The sequence below is a fragment of the Sus scrofa genome, chromosome 1 (genome assembly GCF_000003025.6).
Source record: "Sus scrofa isolate TJ Tabasco breed Duroc chromosome 1, Sscrofa11.1, whole genome shotgun sequence".
NCBI lineage: Eukaryota > Metazoa > Chordata > Mammalia > Artiodactyla > Suidae > Sus > Sus scrofa.
The window spans coordinates 156,180,203-156,197,569 of NC_010443.5; the positions used below are offsets into that span (position 1 = coordinate 156,180,203).

Here is a 17,367-nt window from a genome sequence, read left to right on the forward strand (position 1 = left end):
AAAAAAAAAAGAAATGTGCAGGGCCATATAATTGGTAAATACTACCAAATTAAAAAACTATCAATCTTGCACAACCTCAGAAAATGTAAAAGATAGTTATCAATATATTAGGAACTGTTTTTACTGAATAAATATTTTCATTGGATACCTAATTAAGTACCTATAGTTAAGTGTTTTGGGGTTTTTTTGTTTTTTGTTTTGTTTTATTTTTTATACAAAACTGAGCAGTGCTTCTTCTACAGACTGAATGTCCTTAAGCGCAAAGGATAAACAATGAAAATTTATTTCCTGCCTTTACCTTTGCAATTTGTGTTTCTAAATAAATACACACACACTCGCACTCTCTGAACAAATACTGCTTTTGGTCCATCAATCAGTTACTGGTTTCTTAGCATTTTTCCTATACTTGTGAGTGTGTAGACTTAGCTATCTTGCTATGGCTGAATACTAATTGATTTTCATATTTTGCAATAATTATTTTGAATTTCTGCAGAGTCTCATTCTGACTGTACGGTACTGAATACCCACACAGAAAAGAAGAATCCATTAGACTACAAACCACAGGGATAAGAGTTATATTCTTTCTTCACTGTGGATTTGAAATTACAATTAAATCTCAATAGACATTAAGTAGTAATGCAGTGCAGTACCACCCCAGTTATAAAAATAACACGATAATGAAATCTGCTACCTGGAGAGGAGAATCTATTCATTGATACTAAGTTATCTGCTGACTCAGAAGAAAAAAATTCTTTCACAAGCACCCCCTGAAGTTATTTGCCTGTTCTGTCATCGTTAAAGGCAAACATATTTCATAAACTACAGAATTATTTGATAAAATAAAGCACAATTAAACTAATCGGTACCTTGGTATCACATTGCACAATGTAGCTACAGTTCAAAATCAAAATATATTTATGCATGCACATGCATTTATTCATTATTAGAATATTATGAGCAAATATTTAATACCTATTCTCAGTACTGTGCTAGGATGACATAGAAAGGCAACTTCATTTATGGCTTATGTTCTCTTATTACATATAAAATAACTTCTTGTTTTAATAAGAAGACTTTCTATTTAAATTTCTATTTGCATTTACAAGATGCATTTTATACAGTTTATCCAGGAAGACCCACAAGATCTAAGTCCTTGTTTGATTTCTTTAATTATTACGTATTTTCCTATGCAAAGAATGAGTTATTAATGAAGTCCTTCCAAAATCTGCTTTTATGACCAAGGTACTTCCCCTCCTGTTCTAAAGTGATACCTTTCTTCTTTAACATTTTATATACCGGCACCACAGTCTAAGCAGATATACCATGTAATCTCTAAAGATGAACCATACTTCCTGGCTGGTTTCCACATTGATGCATAGCCCCTCTCTTTACATTTGGTTTTTGACCAATATGGTACAGTGAAATGTGTTCTAAGTTTCTTCCAAGACCATATCATAAGATGACGTATATCTTCCACTTGGATCTTTTGAAACACATGCTCTGGAGAAATCAACCCCCGTGTAAGAAGTCTGACTAAATTAGGCAAAAATAGAAACCATGTAAAGAGAATGGCATACTTAGCCAGCTCCAAGTTGTTTCAACCATCCACTTGAGCTACATGGCAGGTGAGGGAAAAAGCCATTCTGAATTTGCTGCTCAATCCTGCCTACAGATGACCCCAGTCCCAGTGGCCATCTGACTTCAGCAGCATGAGAGACACCAGGCAAAGACTGCCAAACTTAGTAAACCCTTAGAAGCTTGACGGTATGTTGTTGTTTAAGATTTTTGGACTCATATTTTTCTTGTGCAATGATATGTAACCAACATGTTAGATAAAACAGTGAAGATTTGAGATATATTTCAAATCAGTGCATCATAAAACCATGCAAGTTATGTAATTAGTGAGAATATAAACATTTTGGGCTTTATGGTAATTTTCAGTTCTTTGTCCTTTAAATTCAAAGCTAAGGCCTTTTTCATAACATTTTTCATTACCAGAATATAGAATGGGATAATATATAATTAAAACATTCAAGATTTACTTTTATTCCCTTTCGTACTTGATTAATAAATAAAGGAGCAAAAAATAATTTACACCATACTCTATTTAGAAGAAGAGGCATGATGTTTCCTGGCTAAGTCCAAGGTTTTATGTGAACTAGATTCCTAGATTTCTCTACTATGATAGGTTCAGAGGGTGCCATGAGAGACAAGTGTCCACTGGGTAGCATTTGTTGAGTGAAGACTTCATATTTAATCTCTAATACAAAGGAAGGATATGTCCCAAGTCAAAGCATCAGTCCCCTTATTCTCATTAGTCCAAATTTCTTTCCCTTTTTCTCCTCTCTAGGAGGTTGTCTTACCATATCATTTCATTTCCTTATTTATTTTTATTAAGCCTTTATTTTTTAGAGTAGTTTAAGGTTCACAGCAAAACTGGGAGATAAGAGATTTCCTCTGTAAGCTCTGCCCCACGCATGCACAGTCTCCCCCATTATCAATATCCCCTAACAGAGTGGTACAATTGGTATGTTTATTGCAGTTGATGAACGTACATTAACACAAAATCACCCAAAGTCCATAGTTTACATTACGATTTACTCTTTCTGTTATATGTTCTATGGTTTTGGACAAATATGTAATTTCAAGTACCTATCATTATGGTATCACACATAATATTTTCACTTCCCTGAAAATCCTTTTTGCTTTGTCTGTTCATCCCTCCCTGCCCCTAACCTCTGTCAACCACTAAACTTTTTAGTGTCTATAGTTTTGCCATTTCCAGCATGTCAAAGTTGGAATGATATATATTTGTCTCTTTTACTATTATTTAAATAAAGATATTACTCATCACCATATGGCCTAAATAAGGCTTCTGAGGGCTAGTTTCATAGGAACTAATAAATACACATGAGGTCAGGGATGAAATTAGAAAAATTATTGTTACTCACTGACACTATGTGAAGGTCTGAGTGTTTAACAGATTTTAATGTATAAGAAAGTGATAAGAGACTGTCTAAGACATCATACTCTTACCTCTATGCATATACCAATGAGAAAAAATCACGTTTTGTTATTTTTATTATAAGAATACCATTCAGGGGTTCCCGTGTCTCAGCAGGTTAAGGATTTGACATTGTCACTGCTGTGGCTCTGGTTATAGCTGTGGCAGAGGTTTGATTCCTGGCTGGGGGTGCAGCCAAAAAAAAGAATGCCATTCAAAGAGAAATAGGTGAGAACTGCATTAGCTCACACTCAGTGAATGATGGGCAGTATATTCCATGATCTTTTGTCCTTTTGAATAATGATATCATAATAAATTATAATTCTATTTGAACTGGTTTTGAAAATGGCAAAGTATTGAAGTAAAATACTGTTTACTACAGTGAACAAAAAATATGTCAAATCCAGTGCTGATTCAACATAATCCTTATGGTATTCTGCTCTAATAATTTTGCAATTATAATAGACTGAATTATTTGCTATGAAGAAGGCAAATTAGATTATTTAAAATAACCTTCATCTAAATAATTTAATAACTTTGCCATTTTTGTCAGTTTAGTTATTTTAGAAGGTAGCACTCATGCAGATCACAAGCCTTTTATCCCAACTCAATAGAGTCAGAATTATAATTTCAGTCTTCCAGTTTTAAAACTAGAGGTTAAAATATTATGTTGAGTAGTATGTTAAAAAGGTCTAAATACAAAAATTGAGGTCTCCAACCTTAAATTTTTTTTATTGAAAGAGTTCCTCAGTCTTGTCTGTTTGAACTACAATGAATCTTCATTACAGAGATTAACCTATTAAACTAAGAGCACACAAAGTTCAGCTGATTAAATTCTCCTCAGATTAAACCTGAAAAAAGGAAAGAGAAGGGCATAATAAATATCACATATATTGTTACCATTTTAAGTTCCAATTTTCTCTCATGCTAAGAGAAAGTATGTATGCATTCCACTAAAAATTATAATCCACTCTATTATAGATATTAAGTATATGTATGTACATACATCTTATGCACTGATTAAAGACACTCATAGGCAAGCTGTGGACACTTCAGCTTTGGGAGTGGGTACTATACTGCTCATCTTTTCATCAGCTCCAAGAGTAGCCTGTACATGATATGTCTACCAAACTGTCAGCCTTGGGAGTTTTATAGACTCCAGCTGCTCTGTTTTGACCACTTATGCTTTAGACTCTTCTTTTTTGAGGTCTATTATTGAGGACCTACACTAGGATGGACTAAGTAGGAAGAAGTAGGTCTGTGTTTTTAATATTTATCTTTATTGATTTTACTATGAATCTAGATGCAGGTGTTCTGGATCAGATAGATTATTATTATTCACTTAAAAAGCAAATAAGGACCATGCGGTTCCCCAAACACCCCCTGTCTGCTACGCCTGGGAAGATGTGAAGAAGGTAAGGGGAAATCTCTCATGTGCATGTAACCAGTAGATAAATAGGTTTTAGAGATCTAATGCACAGCCCAGTGATTATAGACAAGGTTGTATTATAAACCTCAAAGTTAAGAGACTACATCTTAATTGTTCCTACCATAAGAACAAAAATGATTGTGTTGTAAAAGAGATAATAATAACTTACACTTCCATGGTAATCATATTGTAATATATAAATGTGTCAAATCAATACATTGTATGACTTTAATATGCACAATGTAACATGTAAATTATGTCTCAGTTTTTTATATCTCACAGGTAAAAGAGAGTTCTCCCTTCCCTTCGAAAAAGGAGTAATAGAAACCTTTGTTCCTGGGACAGGGGGTAGAAGAGATATTGGTTCTTACCCTCATTTTTTGGAATGTAAATCTCTCTCTCTGAGACAAACAAGTCCTGCTGTCAGCATTTCTGGCTTTTATGACCTAGAAATATCTCTACCTTTGCAGGCCTCATTTTCCACTGAATTGAAAACATTTCTAGAATAAGGTAAATCGCTGTGTTTGCTCACTACCTGTATACCTATAAATTAACCTCCCAGGGCTTGATGCTAATCCAGGAAGCCTATTTTTCAGCAGAATTTATTCAGAAAGTTGTGACACTGAAGAAACACAGATTATTTTTATTCCAGAGGTAAACTGCCTAAGGTCATATAGAAATGAGAAGGGAAAAACATTTTAAAAAATAACTATAGATACTTTGCTGTTTCTCACCCTTACCAACAATTTGTGGGAATTGGAGTTGTTATAAATCCCTGTCAACACTTGGTATTTTCAGTTATTAGTTTTCCTTCTAAGCCATTTTTATAGGTATAAGAATAACTTATTTTGGTATCAATTTGTATTTCTCAATGACATTGAACAGATTTTTTTGCAGGCTTATTTGGCATGACATTTTCTTTGATAAAACATTTAAAACTTTTGCCTATTTTTGTTGGTCTTCATTGGTTTCTTGTTGATTTTAAAGAACTCTTTATATATGCTGGAATAAATTTCTTTATACGCATGAGATTTGCAAATATTCTTTCCAAGTTGTTTGTCTTTTAATTATGGTAACAATGTCTTTTGAATAGCACTTGTCTAAATATGCTTTTATCTGTATCTGGAATCTCTTCTGTTTCATTGGCATGTGTGTTTATCCTTTCATCAATATTACAGTGCCTTGATAACTCTAGCTTTATAGTAAATCTTAAAATAAGGTGTTGTGTGTTCCCCAACTTATTGCTCTTTTTCCAATTTATTTTAGCTATTCTAGTCCTTTTACTTTCCATTTGTGTATCAACTTGTTAGATTTATTTTTAAAAATCATAAATCCATAGGAGTTCCCATCATGGCACAGCAGAACCAAATCTGACTAGGAACTATGAGGTTGTGGGTTTGATCTCTGGCCTCGCTCAGTGGGTTAAGGATCCAGCGTTACCGTTAGCTGTGGTGTAGGTCACAGATGTGGCTCCAATCTGATGTTGCTGTGGATGTAGAGTAGGCCAGTGGCTATAGCTCCAACTGGACCCCTAACCTGGGAAACTCTATATGCTGTGGGCGTGGCCCTAGAAAAACAAACAAACAAAAAAATCGTAAGTTCAGAAGAGATTTTGATTGAAATTTACAATTAAATAATATTGAGTTTTTAAATACATAAACAAGGCTTGTTTTTCCAGTTATATAAATCTCAAATTTCTTGTGCCAGTGTTTTATAGTTGGAAGTACATATATCTTGAACATATTTTACAGGATGTCTGGTGCTTTGCAGGTGGTACTGTTTTTTTAACATCAAATTCTAATGAATCATTACCAGTTTATGGAAAAACAAGTACTTCTGTGTATTGTCCAGTATCTTGAGAACTTATAAAAGCCAAATAGTTCTAGGGTCATTTTGCTATATTCCCAATCCCCCTCCCATTCTTTGTGTTATTGTTTTATGTATTTTAATTTTATGTCTGCTGTGAAACACATTTCTACTCTTTTTATTTTAGTTACTTAACTTTTAGATCAATTAAGCCTGGGGGGAAACATGAATTTTTATTTTTATGTTTCCAGAAATCTTCATTTACTTGTATATATTCATGTTGTTCTCTACCGTAACATTCGTACTATGTAAAAAACTTCCTTCAACTATTATTGTAGTACGGGTCTAACTGAATTGAAGTTTTGTCTGAGAAAGTATTTCTTCCTACTTTGTGAACTGTATTTACCTTTGACTGAAACTCAGCATTAACATTTTTCTTTCATCACTTTAGTGATCTGTTTGCATAGCTTATAATATATCAGATAAAATTCTTACATTTCTTCTTCTATGTGTCTTTTCTATGTGCCTTCATGTTTTCCTCTTTGTCTCTGATTTTTTTAGCAGTTTGAATATTTTCTATTTACGTGTGCGGGGGTGGAGCAGGGAGATGCTTTATTTATTTATTTATTTATTTATTTATTTGTCTTTTTGCTATTTCTTGGGCCGCTCCCGCGGCATATGGAGGTTCCCAGGCTAGGGGTCTAATCAGAGCTGTAGTCTCCGGCCTACGCCAGAGCCACAGCAACAAGGGATCCGAGCTTCTATGCCACAGCTCACCCCAACGCCGGATTGTTAACCCACTGAGCAAGCGCAGGGACAGAACCCACAACCTCATGGTTCCTAGTCGGATTCGTTAACCACTGCACCAGGATGGGAACTCCTTCATTTATTTTTATATTCACCCTGTTTTCTCTTAAGTTTAGGGTGTCTGTGATTTGGCATAAGTCATTAATCTGGGAAAGTGTCATTATGTTTTTAAGTATTTTCTTCACTCTCTCTTCAGGATTTTTATTCTGCATTTGTTTGACCATGCAATAGTGTTCAAAGTCTCCTGGATATTTTTTTTCCCTTTATTTTTCTCTCTGAATTTTGGCTTGAGTAATTTTTGTTTCCCTCTTGCCAAATTCATTTATTCTCTCCTTAGTCCACTATCTTGTTAAACACAATTTTTCTATTTCATTTTCATGTGTAGCACTGCCATTTTATTTTTTCTTATGGTTTTCATCTCTCTTCTGGAATTACCCATCTAATCTGCTTAATGTCTACCTTTTAAACCAGAGTCTTTACCGTATTCATCATAGTTACTTTAAATTTCCTATCTTATTTTTTCTAACAAATGTCTCTTATCTGAATCTGGTTCTTTTGATCGTTTTGTCTCTACCATATATTTTTGTTACTCTTTGTCCTTTACTATGGCTAATAGTTTTTTTTTTTTTTAATTGAATGTTGGACATCTTCATATGACAGTAAAGAATGAAGTCAATGGATTTAAGTTTGAAAATGGGCATGTCTTGCAGTTCTCATTGTGGCTCAGTGGTAATGATCCCATCTAATATCCATGAGGACGTGGGTTCAATCCCTGGACTTGTTCAGTGGGTTAAAGATTTGGTGTTGCTGTGAGCTGTGGTGTAAATCACAGATGTGGCTCAGATCCTGCTTTGCTGTGACTGTGGTGTAGGCCAGCATCTGTATCTCTGATTCAACCCCTAGCCTGGAAACTTCCATATGCCACAATGTGGCCCTAAACAAAGGGGGGGAGGGGGCATGTCTTTCCTTCATTAGATCTTTAGGATGAGTCATTGACTTAAAAAAGTTAAGTGCTCCTCTGTGTTTGAGGATACTTGTTTCTATGGTTATTCTTAGTGTACCATATGATTCATATTGCCTTTACCTTTAATGTTACCTTGTATTTAACTTGAGGGCTTTTTGCCAAAGAATTTTTCTCAATGTCTTTCAGCCTCAACTTTAGCTCTTCCCTTTGTGCTGTACCTCAGAGGATTTGCCTCCATCCATGTTCTTTCCCATCCCTTAGCAGTAAATTACAACTTGCAATGTGACACATTTTAGCCGATGGTGAGGGACAGGGTGGGGCAGGTTCTAGGTGGTTCTGATTAAGCTTTATTAGTACTCAGTAACAATCCTCCTGGGTATTTGGGATGTGGATTTCTCTGTAGCCCAACCCCAGCTGTATGTTTTTGTTTAGCTTATACTCTTACTCTCCTCATGAAAGAGGGTTTTTTTTTTTTTTTCCTATTCCTTTTCCCCAGTTGAAATGAGTTTTTGTCAGTTCCTAAAGTACAGTGATGTTTATTGCCATTTCTCCAGCAGCATAAGCCTTTTCCTATGTTGGAAAACAAGAGGAGAAGGGTCTGGGGAGCAGGTTTTATTTCTCCCAGGGTTGTTGTTCCTCTCCCCCAGCCACATGCCATGAAAAAACTGCTTCCTTAGGATCCTTGTTAATAGCTTTCGTGAGCACCTACCAAAAAAACCTACAAATGAGTACAAACTTGGCTAATTCTTTCTATCCCTAGGGTTTTTTTTTTTGTCCTATGAGTAGCATACATTTATCCTTAACAAATTCATTAAAAATGTTAGATGAACATTCTAGTAAATGTCTGGCAGAATCTAGTACAGTCAGGTAAGCTAGGCCTGATGCCCAGTGTTTTTTTGGAGGTGCTTATCTGTCCTTACATTTTTGATTAGTTAGTCACTCTGTGACCCTAGGTCTCTGATGGGTTAAAGTAAAACTATAAATCTGAATGTTGTTTGGCTGTTGGCTTTGTTGTTGAAAGAACAGGAGTGAGACCCTGTCCAAGCTTTCTACAACTCAGGCAAAATGCAGAAGTCCATTAGGAGGCATATTACATTTAAAATACAAGTTAAAGTTGTTTCCATTGTAATGGGAAAAGTTGCCATGCAGACCAGCTAGTTACCCCTCTCTTTTTTTATAGTAGCCCCTAAGCATTCATTTAAGAACTGTTAACACAAAAAGTTTTCAGTGGTTTTCCCAAATTACAGTTGTACTTTTGATCATAGTGTGAAGACAGTGCTTACAGAGTAAGGGTTCATTGTTCACTGGATGAGAACACAGTAAGATGTCATTCTAAAGCTACCATTCACTGTGTGCTCCCAGAGCTAAGCAATGCAAACATGATGATGACTATGCCACAGTCCCAGCTTCAGTGTGCCTGTCCATAGAGAGAGACAGTTACAGGAAGAGAGAAAAATAATACAAGATACTTCACATCATCATAATCAGATGTATAAAGCTCTACAGGAAAATGTATACAAGGGAAACTACCCCTATATTAGTTGTTTAATTCCATTGCCCTGTTGGTCTCTAGTCTAATATTGAAGTCTAGTCTAATATCAGTTGTACAGTTTAAACTGTGATAACAGAGATGTCAGTTGCTTGACCTGCTGAGCTACAATGGAAACTCTAAAAGTCATGAAATTTTTATGAGGAGTTCAAGAATCTGAATATCTATCAAATGTTTCCATAAGTTGAAAAATAATATTTTGGCATATATAAATACATATTTTAAAAAAACTGATAAGGCTTGCCTATAAAAGATTAGAGAAAAAAATAAAGTTTAATTTTATCCTCATGTAGTTAGGGATAACTCCTTTCTCCTCTTTGTCTTACCCCCATCATGGGCTCCCTTCCTAATAGGAGTTTACAAAGGAACTGCCAGAGAGATGGGGGAGGGGGGGAGGATGAGGAGGAGAGAAAATGGTACTGTAGGAACTAAACACAGAGAATATTTTGAGAAAAAAAATGAATCAAGTATTGTAAGTAACTGTTTCTAGAACAACTTTCATATTATAACCATATTCTTATGACTTATAGTTTTAAAGTAGAAAGTTTCTCCTGTTTTCTACACTTCTGTGAATTCAGAATCCCTGCTGATCACTCTGCAGTTTTCCAGAGCAAGCAATTCCCTGATACAAAATGCAAACTATTGACAACTTGATAATTTCAATAGCAACATAGAATGCCACTCAGTGACTTCTATGTGCTGATAATCTTTGTTCACAAAATATTATTTTCTTTCGTTCACAAAAGTTCTTAATGGAAGGAGATTTTTTAAAATGCTATTTGAGTCTATAAAACCTCTGCAGATCAAGATATTTACTTTTCAGAAATGCAACATTAACATAAAAATTCAATCTTCATGTATCTTTCTGTCAGGATAAAAACTCAAAGGAAATGGTAACTCACAGTAGAGTCAGACACAGCAGTCTTTGAAAACCTCACATATAAAATCAATGTATAGATTGTGCATGGTTTCCATCTACATGAGAAATAGGCTATGGCTAGTTCTGTTCTTTTTAAAAATCTATTTCTGAACACATTGTGAAAAGAAGAAAAAATGTGGGAATCAAGAAAAAAGGAAATTATTTAAAACTTACAGTGTGGTATGTATTTGTGCAGTAAGAAAATACACAAAATTATATGCTAAGCAAGGAACAGCTAAAAAGTTACATAACAATCACACTAACTCATAACATCTCTAATTTATGAGATACAAGAAAGATGTTTTAAAATAATATGCCATCTTATGTTAGCAACAAACATGTGCAATCTTCCATTCATAGAATTATTTTTAGAAAATACTGAAGAGTATGGGGAAGAAAAGTTAACCCATAATTCCCATGCAGAGAAAAACATAATTAATATTTGATGTATTTCTTTTGGCTTCTTTCCAAATGTGTGTCGTGTAATATGGTGTGTATACTCCTGTAGATCATATGTTTATTTTTAATAATTGTACCTGCACAGGTACTATTTTTATCATTTAGTATTATACTATGTACTTATATGTATATAAAATTCATATTTAATTGACATTTTATTGTAATCTTTCATCTGCATCAGCTTTAACTTAGCCTTATGCCAACATCATTTTACAAATCATCATGGAATCATAAATGCAATTTTTTAAATGCATGCTTACCATTATATTGTATTACACAATGTAGTTATACTAATTTTAAATTAACGTTTCTGCATTGACGAACATTTACTGTTTTCCAAGTTGTATAATATTTACAGTGTTACAAAAATATATGGACTTATTTCTCTGTAGTCTTATCTAGTTACATTCATAGGATGAATTATTCAAAATTGATTTATTACATAACACAAGGAATATGTACAAGGCTCTTGATACACATTATAGACATCCTTTCTAGAAACATAATAGTGACTAACACTCACTTTAACTATACAAAAATGACCATCTGAATATCATTTTAGTGAAGATTTATCAGGTTACTTGAAAATCAGATAATCCTCAGGAATAAGAATGTTGCATATATATGTATTTTAATGATCCCATCCAAGTTAATCTATTTCCAACTCTTAGTGACAATCATGCAGAAATGGGGCAAGCAGATAAATTACAGTGATATTAACACAGATGTTAACAGAATCAAAACTAAGTGGTACAACCTAAGATAATACTCTAGATCCTTATTGAGATAATAAAAATTAATGCATTTATTTTTCCTGACTCATTTACTTTATATGGATTATAGAAAAATATTACAACAAACTCTAGTGAAACATAAGTATGTAATGAATCCTTGGTGATACTCTCTATTTTGAACGATTAACAAAGATAACTTGGGAATAGTCCATTGAAAAGTAATAATACCTAAGTAGCTGAAAGAAAGGTAGAAATTAAAAATCTACAGTGACACCCATATATAATTTTAAGTGTTCCAGTGCAAGACAAAGATTAATTTGATGCATAGTGACATTCTTTAAGTCCCTATTTGCTAAATGTGTACTGGGTACCAGATCCTGTAAAAGGTCTGGGTAATTGTCAATATATAGATAAGATACTTATGTTTCAATCTAATGCAGGAAGAAGATAATCAAACAGATTAAATTGTGTATTATAATGATATATAATTATATACAATATATAATGGTGATGTATATTTTCAAGAATATAACAGTTGTTTATGAATATACAATAGACAATTCTGATCTTACATGCAGGGTTAGGAAAGTGACATTGACGTTGAGTGCTGAAAGATTCGTAAGAGTGGCACAGAAGAAGACAAGAACTTCTCAAGCACTGGAAAGAACCTGTGTAAGGCAGAAAGGAGCTTGTGTATTTGGAAAGCTAAAATATCTTCATCATAAATAGGATGTAGTGAGTTAGGAGCATTGGAGTTAAGACGATAGCTCTCGAGTTAGACATTCAGTAATGGGAGGCCACAAAGTCTGTGCTGAGGAATTAGGAATATTTTTTTGGGGAAAAAAAAGGCCATTCATAGAAATATTCAGAAAAATGTGAAAAACAACACTAAGTAATCCAGTTGAACTTCTATAGAAAGGGTGCAGACTGTAAAGAACCTCTCTTCAAAGACTAAAATCTATATTCAATATATATCATCGTAAAATGGAACTATGATCCATAGAAAGGCTTTGTTTTCAAAAATTTAGCTTCTGTAGTTTCAGGTAGTATAATAATTTTCTCCACATGTTTTTCTCTGTGAAATTCAGAAGGATATGAATAAACAGTTTTCTTCACTTAACAGGTTGATCTAAGCTGTTGTGAGAATTGATAATTCTCATATATAAATTCAGATTGTTCAGTATAATTTCTCAAACATCTTAGTTTTTATTTTACTTCCTCAGTAACAATGGTAGATAAATTCCTGCAGAAAACCTTTGTATCATTTTAAGAGAAATACTATATACAGAGTTCCCTGGTGGCCCAGTGGGTTAAGGATCTGATATAATCACTGCTATGGCATGGGTTCGATTCCCGGCCTGGGAACTTCCACATGCCATAGGTATGGACCAAAAAATACTGTATATAAGAAGATAGATAAGGTAAAGCCAATCCTCCTGGAGATGTAGGCACTAACAATTGACATCACACAGTCACAGTTTTTTGTAATCAAGTTTTGTTGCCATGAAATTACTAATATCCTCATGTTACATGGAAAACTCTAATTATTAATCTAAAGAGTAAATACCAAATATTAACTCAAAATACCTAAATACTAAATATAGTCTTAAAATAGCTGGTATCATCTTGATTCTATTTTAAAATTTTAATTTATTGTGACATATCACCTATGCAAAAAATGGTGTAGGTAATGCATAGCAAAAAGGACTTCTGTCTCTAGTTAGATGGTAGGTGTTTGTGACAAACACTATAGCAATGAACGTGGAGTTGTCATTGTGGCTCCGCAGATTAAGAATATGACTACTATCCATGAGGATGCTGGTTTGATCCCTGGCCTCACTCAGTGAGTTAAAGATTTTGTATTGCTGCAAGCTGCAGCATAGATTGCAGAAGTAGCTCGGTCTGATATTGCTATGGCTGTGGTGTAGGCCAGCAGCTGCAGCTCCGATTTGATCCCTAGCCTGGGAACTTTCATATAGTGTGGCCCTAGAAAGGAAAGCAAACAAACAAAAACTACTATAACAATGTACAATATCAGATATATTTTAAAATTTATTTTCTTAAAAGATGTCAGAGAGCTGTGGTTGCAAAGGAACCTCAAGGAAGAGAAGTCTAGAAAGGCACAAGTCTCTAGGTGGGAAGGAGCTGGGAGGCCATTTTCCTGCCTGGGAGCACTTGAACCCAAGCAGGGGCTGGTACTGGGGCACCTGCCATGGTCACAGGATTCTAGGTGGAAAGGAGAACCAGAGATCCAAGAATATATGCAGAAGAGTTGTTTTCCGTTCTGTTAACTCTGCTCCCAAATCTTCAACTTTTTGGCCTTTCTTATTTTGGGGAAAACCTTACTAACCTTAGCTATTAACATAGTGCCTTTCTCCTAATTTCCATGTTCTCTTTGGAATCCCCAGTTGGTAGGTTAGATAGTTTTCTCCCTAACCTATGTGTCACTAAAACTTCCATATTTTCTTTTTCTCACTTTCTCCTGACTTTCATGTCTCCTTTAAGGGCAGGGACCAACTGGGGAGTTTGGTTTTTATTCTAGTGGATAGTTTTCTCAAGCAAACGCAACCTGCAAAGCGTCTGCCGGATGGTGTGAACAGCTATTCTCTCTGCTGGGCTTTCGAGCTTGTAGGTGCTATTTTATTTACAGTGGCCCCCTCGTGGCCTCCCCTGGACCTGCACAGTTGAGTGCGGAAGGATTTGGCAGCTCACACCAGCTCCTCTGGGATTCTCACAGCCTAGTTTCTAGCTTTCCTGGCAGCCTCAGTAATTGCCAAATGATATTTCATGCTAGTAAGTCTTCTCTTTTCTGCTGCTTAAGCTGCAAATGGGCCAATGAATGCATTCAGCAAGGAACAAACAAAGTCTCAGCTAAAATCTCTCCTTCAAGGATAGAATATTCTTGTGTTTTGGCCTGCTTTTCCCTGTCCTGGGAGTCACCCTGTTCAGACAGTTTAGCAATTGGCCAGGGTTTGGTGGGAGTTTGTGTTTAAATTGATGTCTTGTCCTTTCTGCAGCTGACTTCTTCACGACCAAAATTCCAGCCCCTAGAACAGTTTCCTAGTGGCCTATGCTAGACACTCACTTAAATATTTTTTAACTGATTGGTCCCTGTCCACACAAGGAAAAATCTGAGTCTGCAACCAGTGTTCTCATTTAGTAGCGATTAGTGGTATTTTATGGAATTTGAAAAAGATTTGATAGAAATGTTAGGTAAAGGGAATCTTTTGACAGAATAAGTAAGCTGTTTCAGAATTTCTGGACGTGATACGATTAGAAGACTGTTAATAAGACCAGGCAAATTACATGATTAATAGTTACTGTTTATAAATGCCATCATAGATGAGCTAAAGAATATGCTCTCCTTGCAGAAAACAAAGACATTCTTCAAACACAGACCACATTCTTCTAATTGGTCTGCAATTTAGAAACTTAGTCAATGTAAAATTTTAATCTGCTGTACAATAGTAGTTATTCAGGAATTATATATGACAAGTGATTACTATGTGATATATTGTATGGTTCGTTCTGTTAATATCTACTAGTTTGGAGACTTTCCTTACAACTGAATTATATAAAATACTGAGAGATTTGGATAAAAGTTTAGGTCAATGACACAACAAAGCAAAAGGATATTGCATATTTAGTATTCATTTATAAAATATTTAGAAAGTGATTACTTCAAAACACAGACTTAATAACTTTCACAAGGGTTAATTTTATGCTCTTCTAATACTTTTAAGTTTTTCAAATTTTATTTTTTTTAATTTTATTGGAGTATAATTGACTTACAATATTGTGTTTCAGGCATACAGCAAAGTGAGTCGGTTACACACTCACATTTATGTATATGTATATGTGTGTATGTATATATATATATAGATATATATCCATTCTTTTTCAGATTATTTTCCCATATAGGCTATCACAGAGTATTGGATGGATTTCCTGTGCTATATAGTAAGTCCTTGTTACTTATCAAATTTATACATTGTACTGTGTATTCGTCAATCCCAACCTCCCAGTTTATCCCTCCCCCCAATTTTTCCCTTTTGGTAACCATAAATTTGGTTTTGAAATCTTCGTTTCTGTTTTTTGAATAAGTTCTTTTATATCATTTTTATTAGATTCCATATATTACTGATCTCATATGGCATTTGTCTTTCTCTTTGACTTAGTATGATATCTTCTAGGCCTATCTATATTGCTACAAATGGCATTATTTATTTATTTTTATTATTATTTTTTTTTTTGTCATTTTGCCTTTTCTAAGGCCGCTCCCGTGGCATATAGAGGTTCCCAGGCTAGGGGTCTAGGGGTCTAATCGGAGCTGTAGCCACCGGTCTACACCAGAGCCACAGCAATGCCAGATCAGAGCCACATCTGCAACCTACACCACAGCTCACGGCAACATCGGATCCTTAACCCACTGAGCAAGGCCAGGGATCAAACCCACAACCTCATGGTTCCTAGTCGGATTCATTAACCACTGAGCCATGACGGGAACTCCTTCATTCTTTTCTATAGCTGAGTGATATTGCATTGTGTTTATGTACCACATCTTCCTTTTTTTTTTTTTTTTTTTGCTTTTTCGGGCCACACCCACAGCATATGGAATTTCCCAGGCTATAGTTGAATCGGAGCTGCAGTTGCTGGCCACAGCCACAGCCACAGCAACACCAGGTCTGAGCTGCATCTGCAAGCTACACCAAAGCTCATGGCAATGCTGGATCCTTAATCCACTGAGCAAGGCCTGGGATCGAACCTGCATACTCATGGATACCAGTCAAATTTGTTTCCACTGCAACACAATTGGAACTCCATGTGCCACATTATCTTTATCCAATCCTCTGTTGATAGACATTTAGATTGCTCCATGTCTCAGGTATTATAAATAGTGCTGCAATATACAGTGAGGTGCATGTATGTTTTTGAATTATAGTTTTCTCTGGGTATATGCCCAGGACTAATACTTTATTTTATTTAAATGCTTGATTTAACATTATGATTGATTCACAGTTTATGAGGGGACAGAAAAAATTTGAATTAAAATATGAAAAGTCATTATTAATTATCAATCCAAGGGAAGGTGAAACAACTTAAAAACTTTCTGGAAGATTTTTATCTATTTTTTTGCAGTTTATTTATAATGATTTTTATTTTTTCCATTATGGCTGATTTACAGTCTTCTGTCAATATTCTACTATACAGCAAAGTGACCCAGTCACACATACATGTATAAATTCTTTTTTCTCACATTATCATACTCCATAACAAATGACTAGACATAGGTCCCAGTGCTATATAGCAGGATCCCATTTCTTATCCATTCCAAAGGTAATAGTTTGCATCTCTTAATCCCAAATTCCCAGTGCATCCTACTCCCTCTCTCTCCCCCTCCCCCTTGGCAACCACAAGTCTTTCCAAGTCCATGATTTCCTTTTCTGTGGAAAGGTACATTTGTGCTGTATATTAGATTCCAGTTATAAGTGATATCATATGGTATTTGCCTTTCTCTTTCAAACTTACTTCACTTAGTATGAGAGCCTCTAGTTCCATCCATATTGCTGCAAATGACATTAGTTTGTTCTTTTTTATGGCTGAGTAGTATTGCACATGTATATATACCAAAATTTCTTAAGCGTTCATCTGTCAGTGGACATTTAGGTAGTTTCCATGCCTTGGCTGGTGTGAAA

The 17,367-nt window shown here is 34.9% G+C and overlaps 2 long non-coding RNA genes across 3 annotated transcripts in view; one reads left to right on the forward strand and one right to left on the reverse strand.

Annotated features, from left to right (window-relative positions):
• LOC110261625 overlaps positions 1 to 5,474 on the forward strand; it is a 194,782-nt gene extending 189,308 nt beyond the window's left edge. For both annotated transcript variants that reach the window (XR_002345989.1, XR_002345995.1), the window contains 2 exons: positions 4,308 to 4,419; positions 4,716 to 5,474. This is a non-coding gene — a long non-coding RNA (uncharacterized LOC110261625). The remainder of the gene's footprint in view (positions 1 to 4,307; positions 4,420 to 4,715) is intronic.
• Positions 1 to 17,367, reverse strand: part of LOC110261626 — a 110,924-nt gene that overhangs the window by 23,044 nt on the left and 70,513 nt on the right. The window lies entirely within an intron of this gene.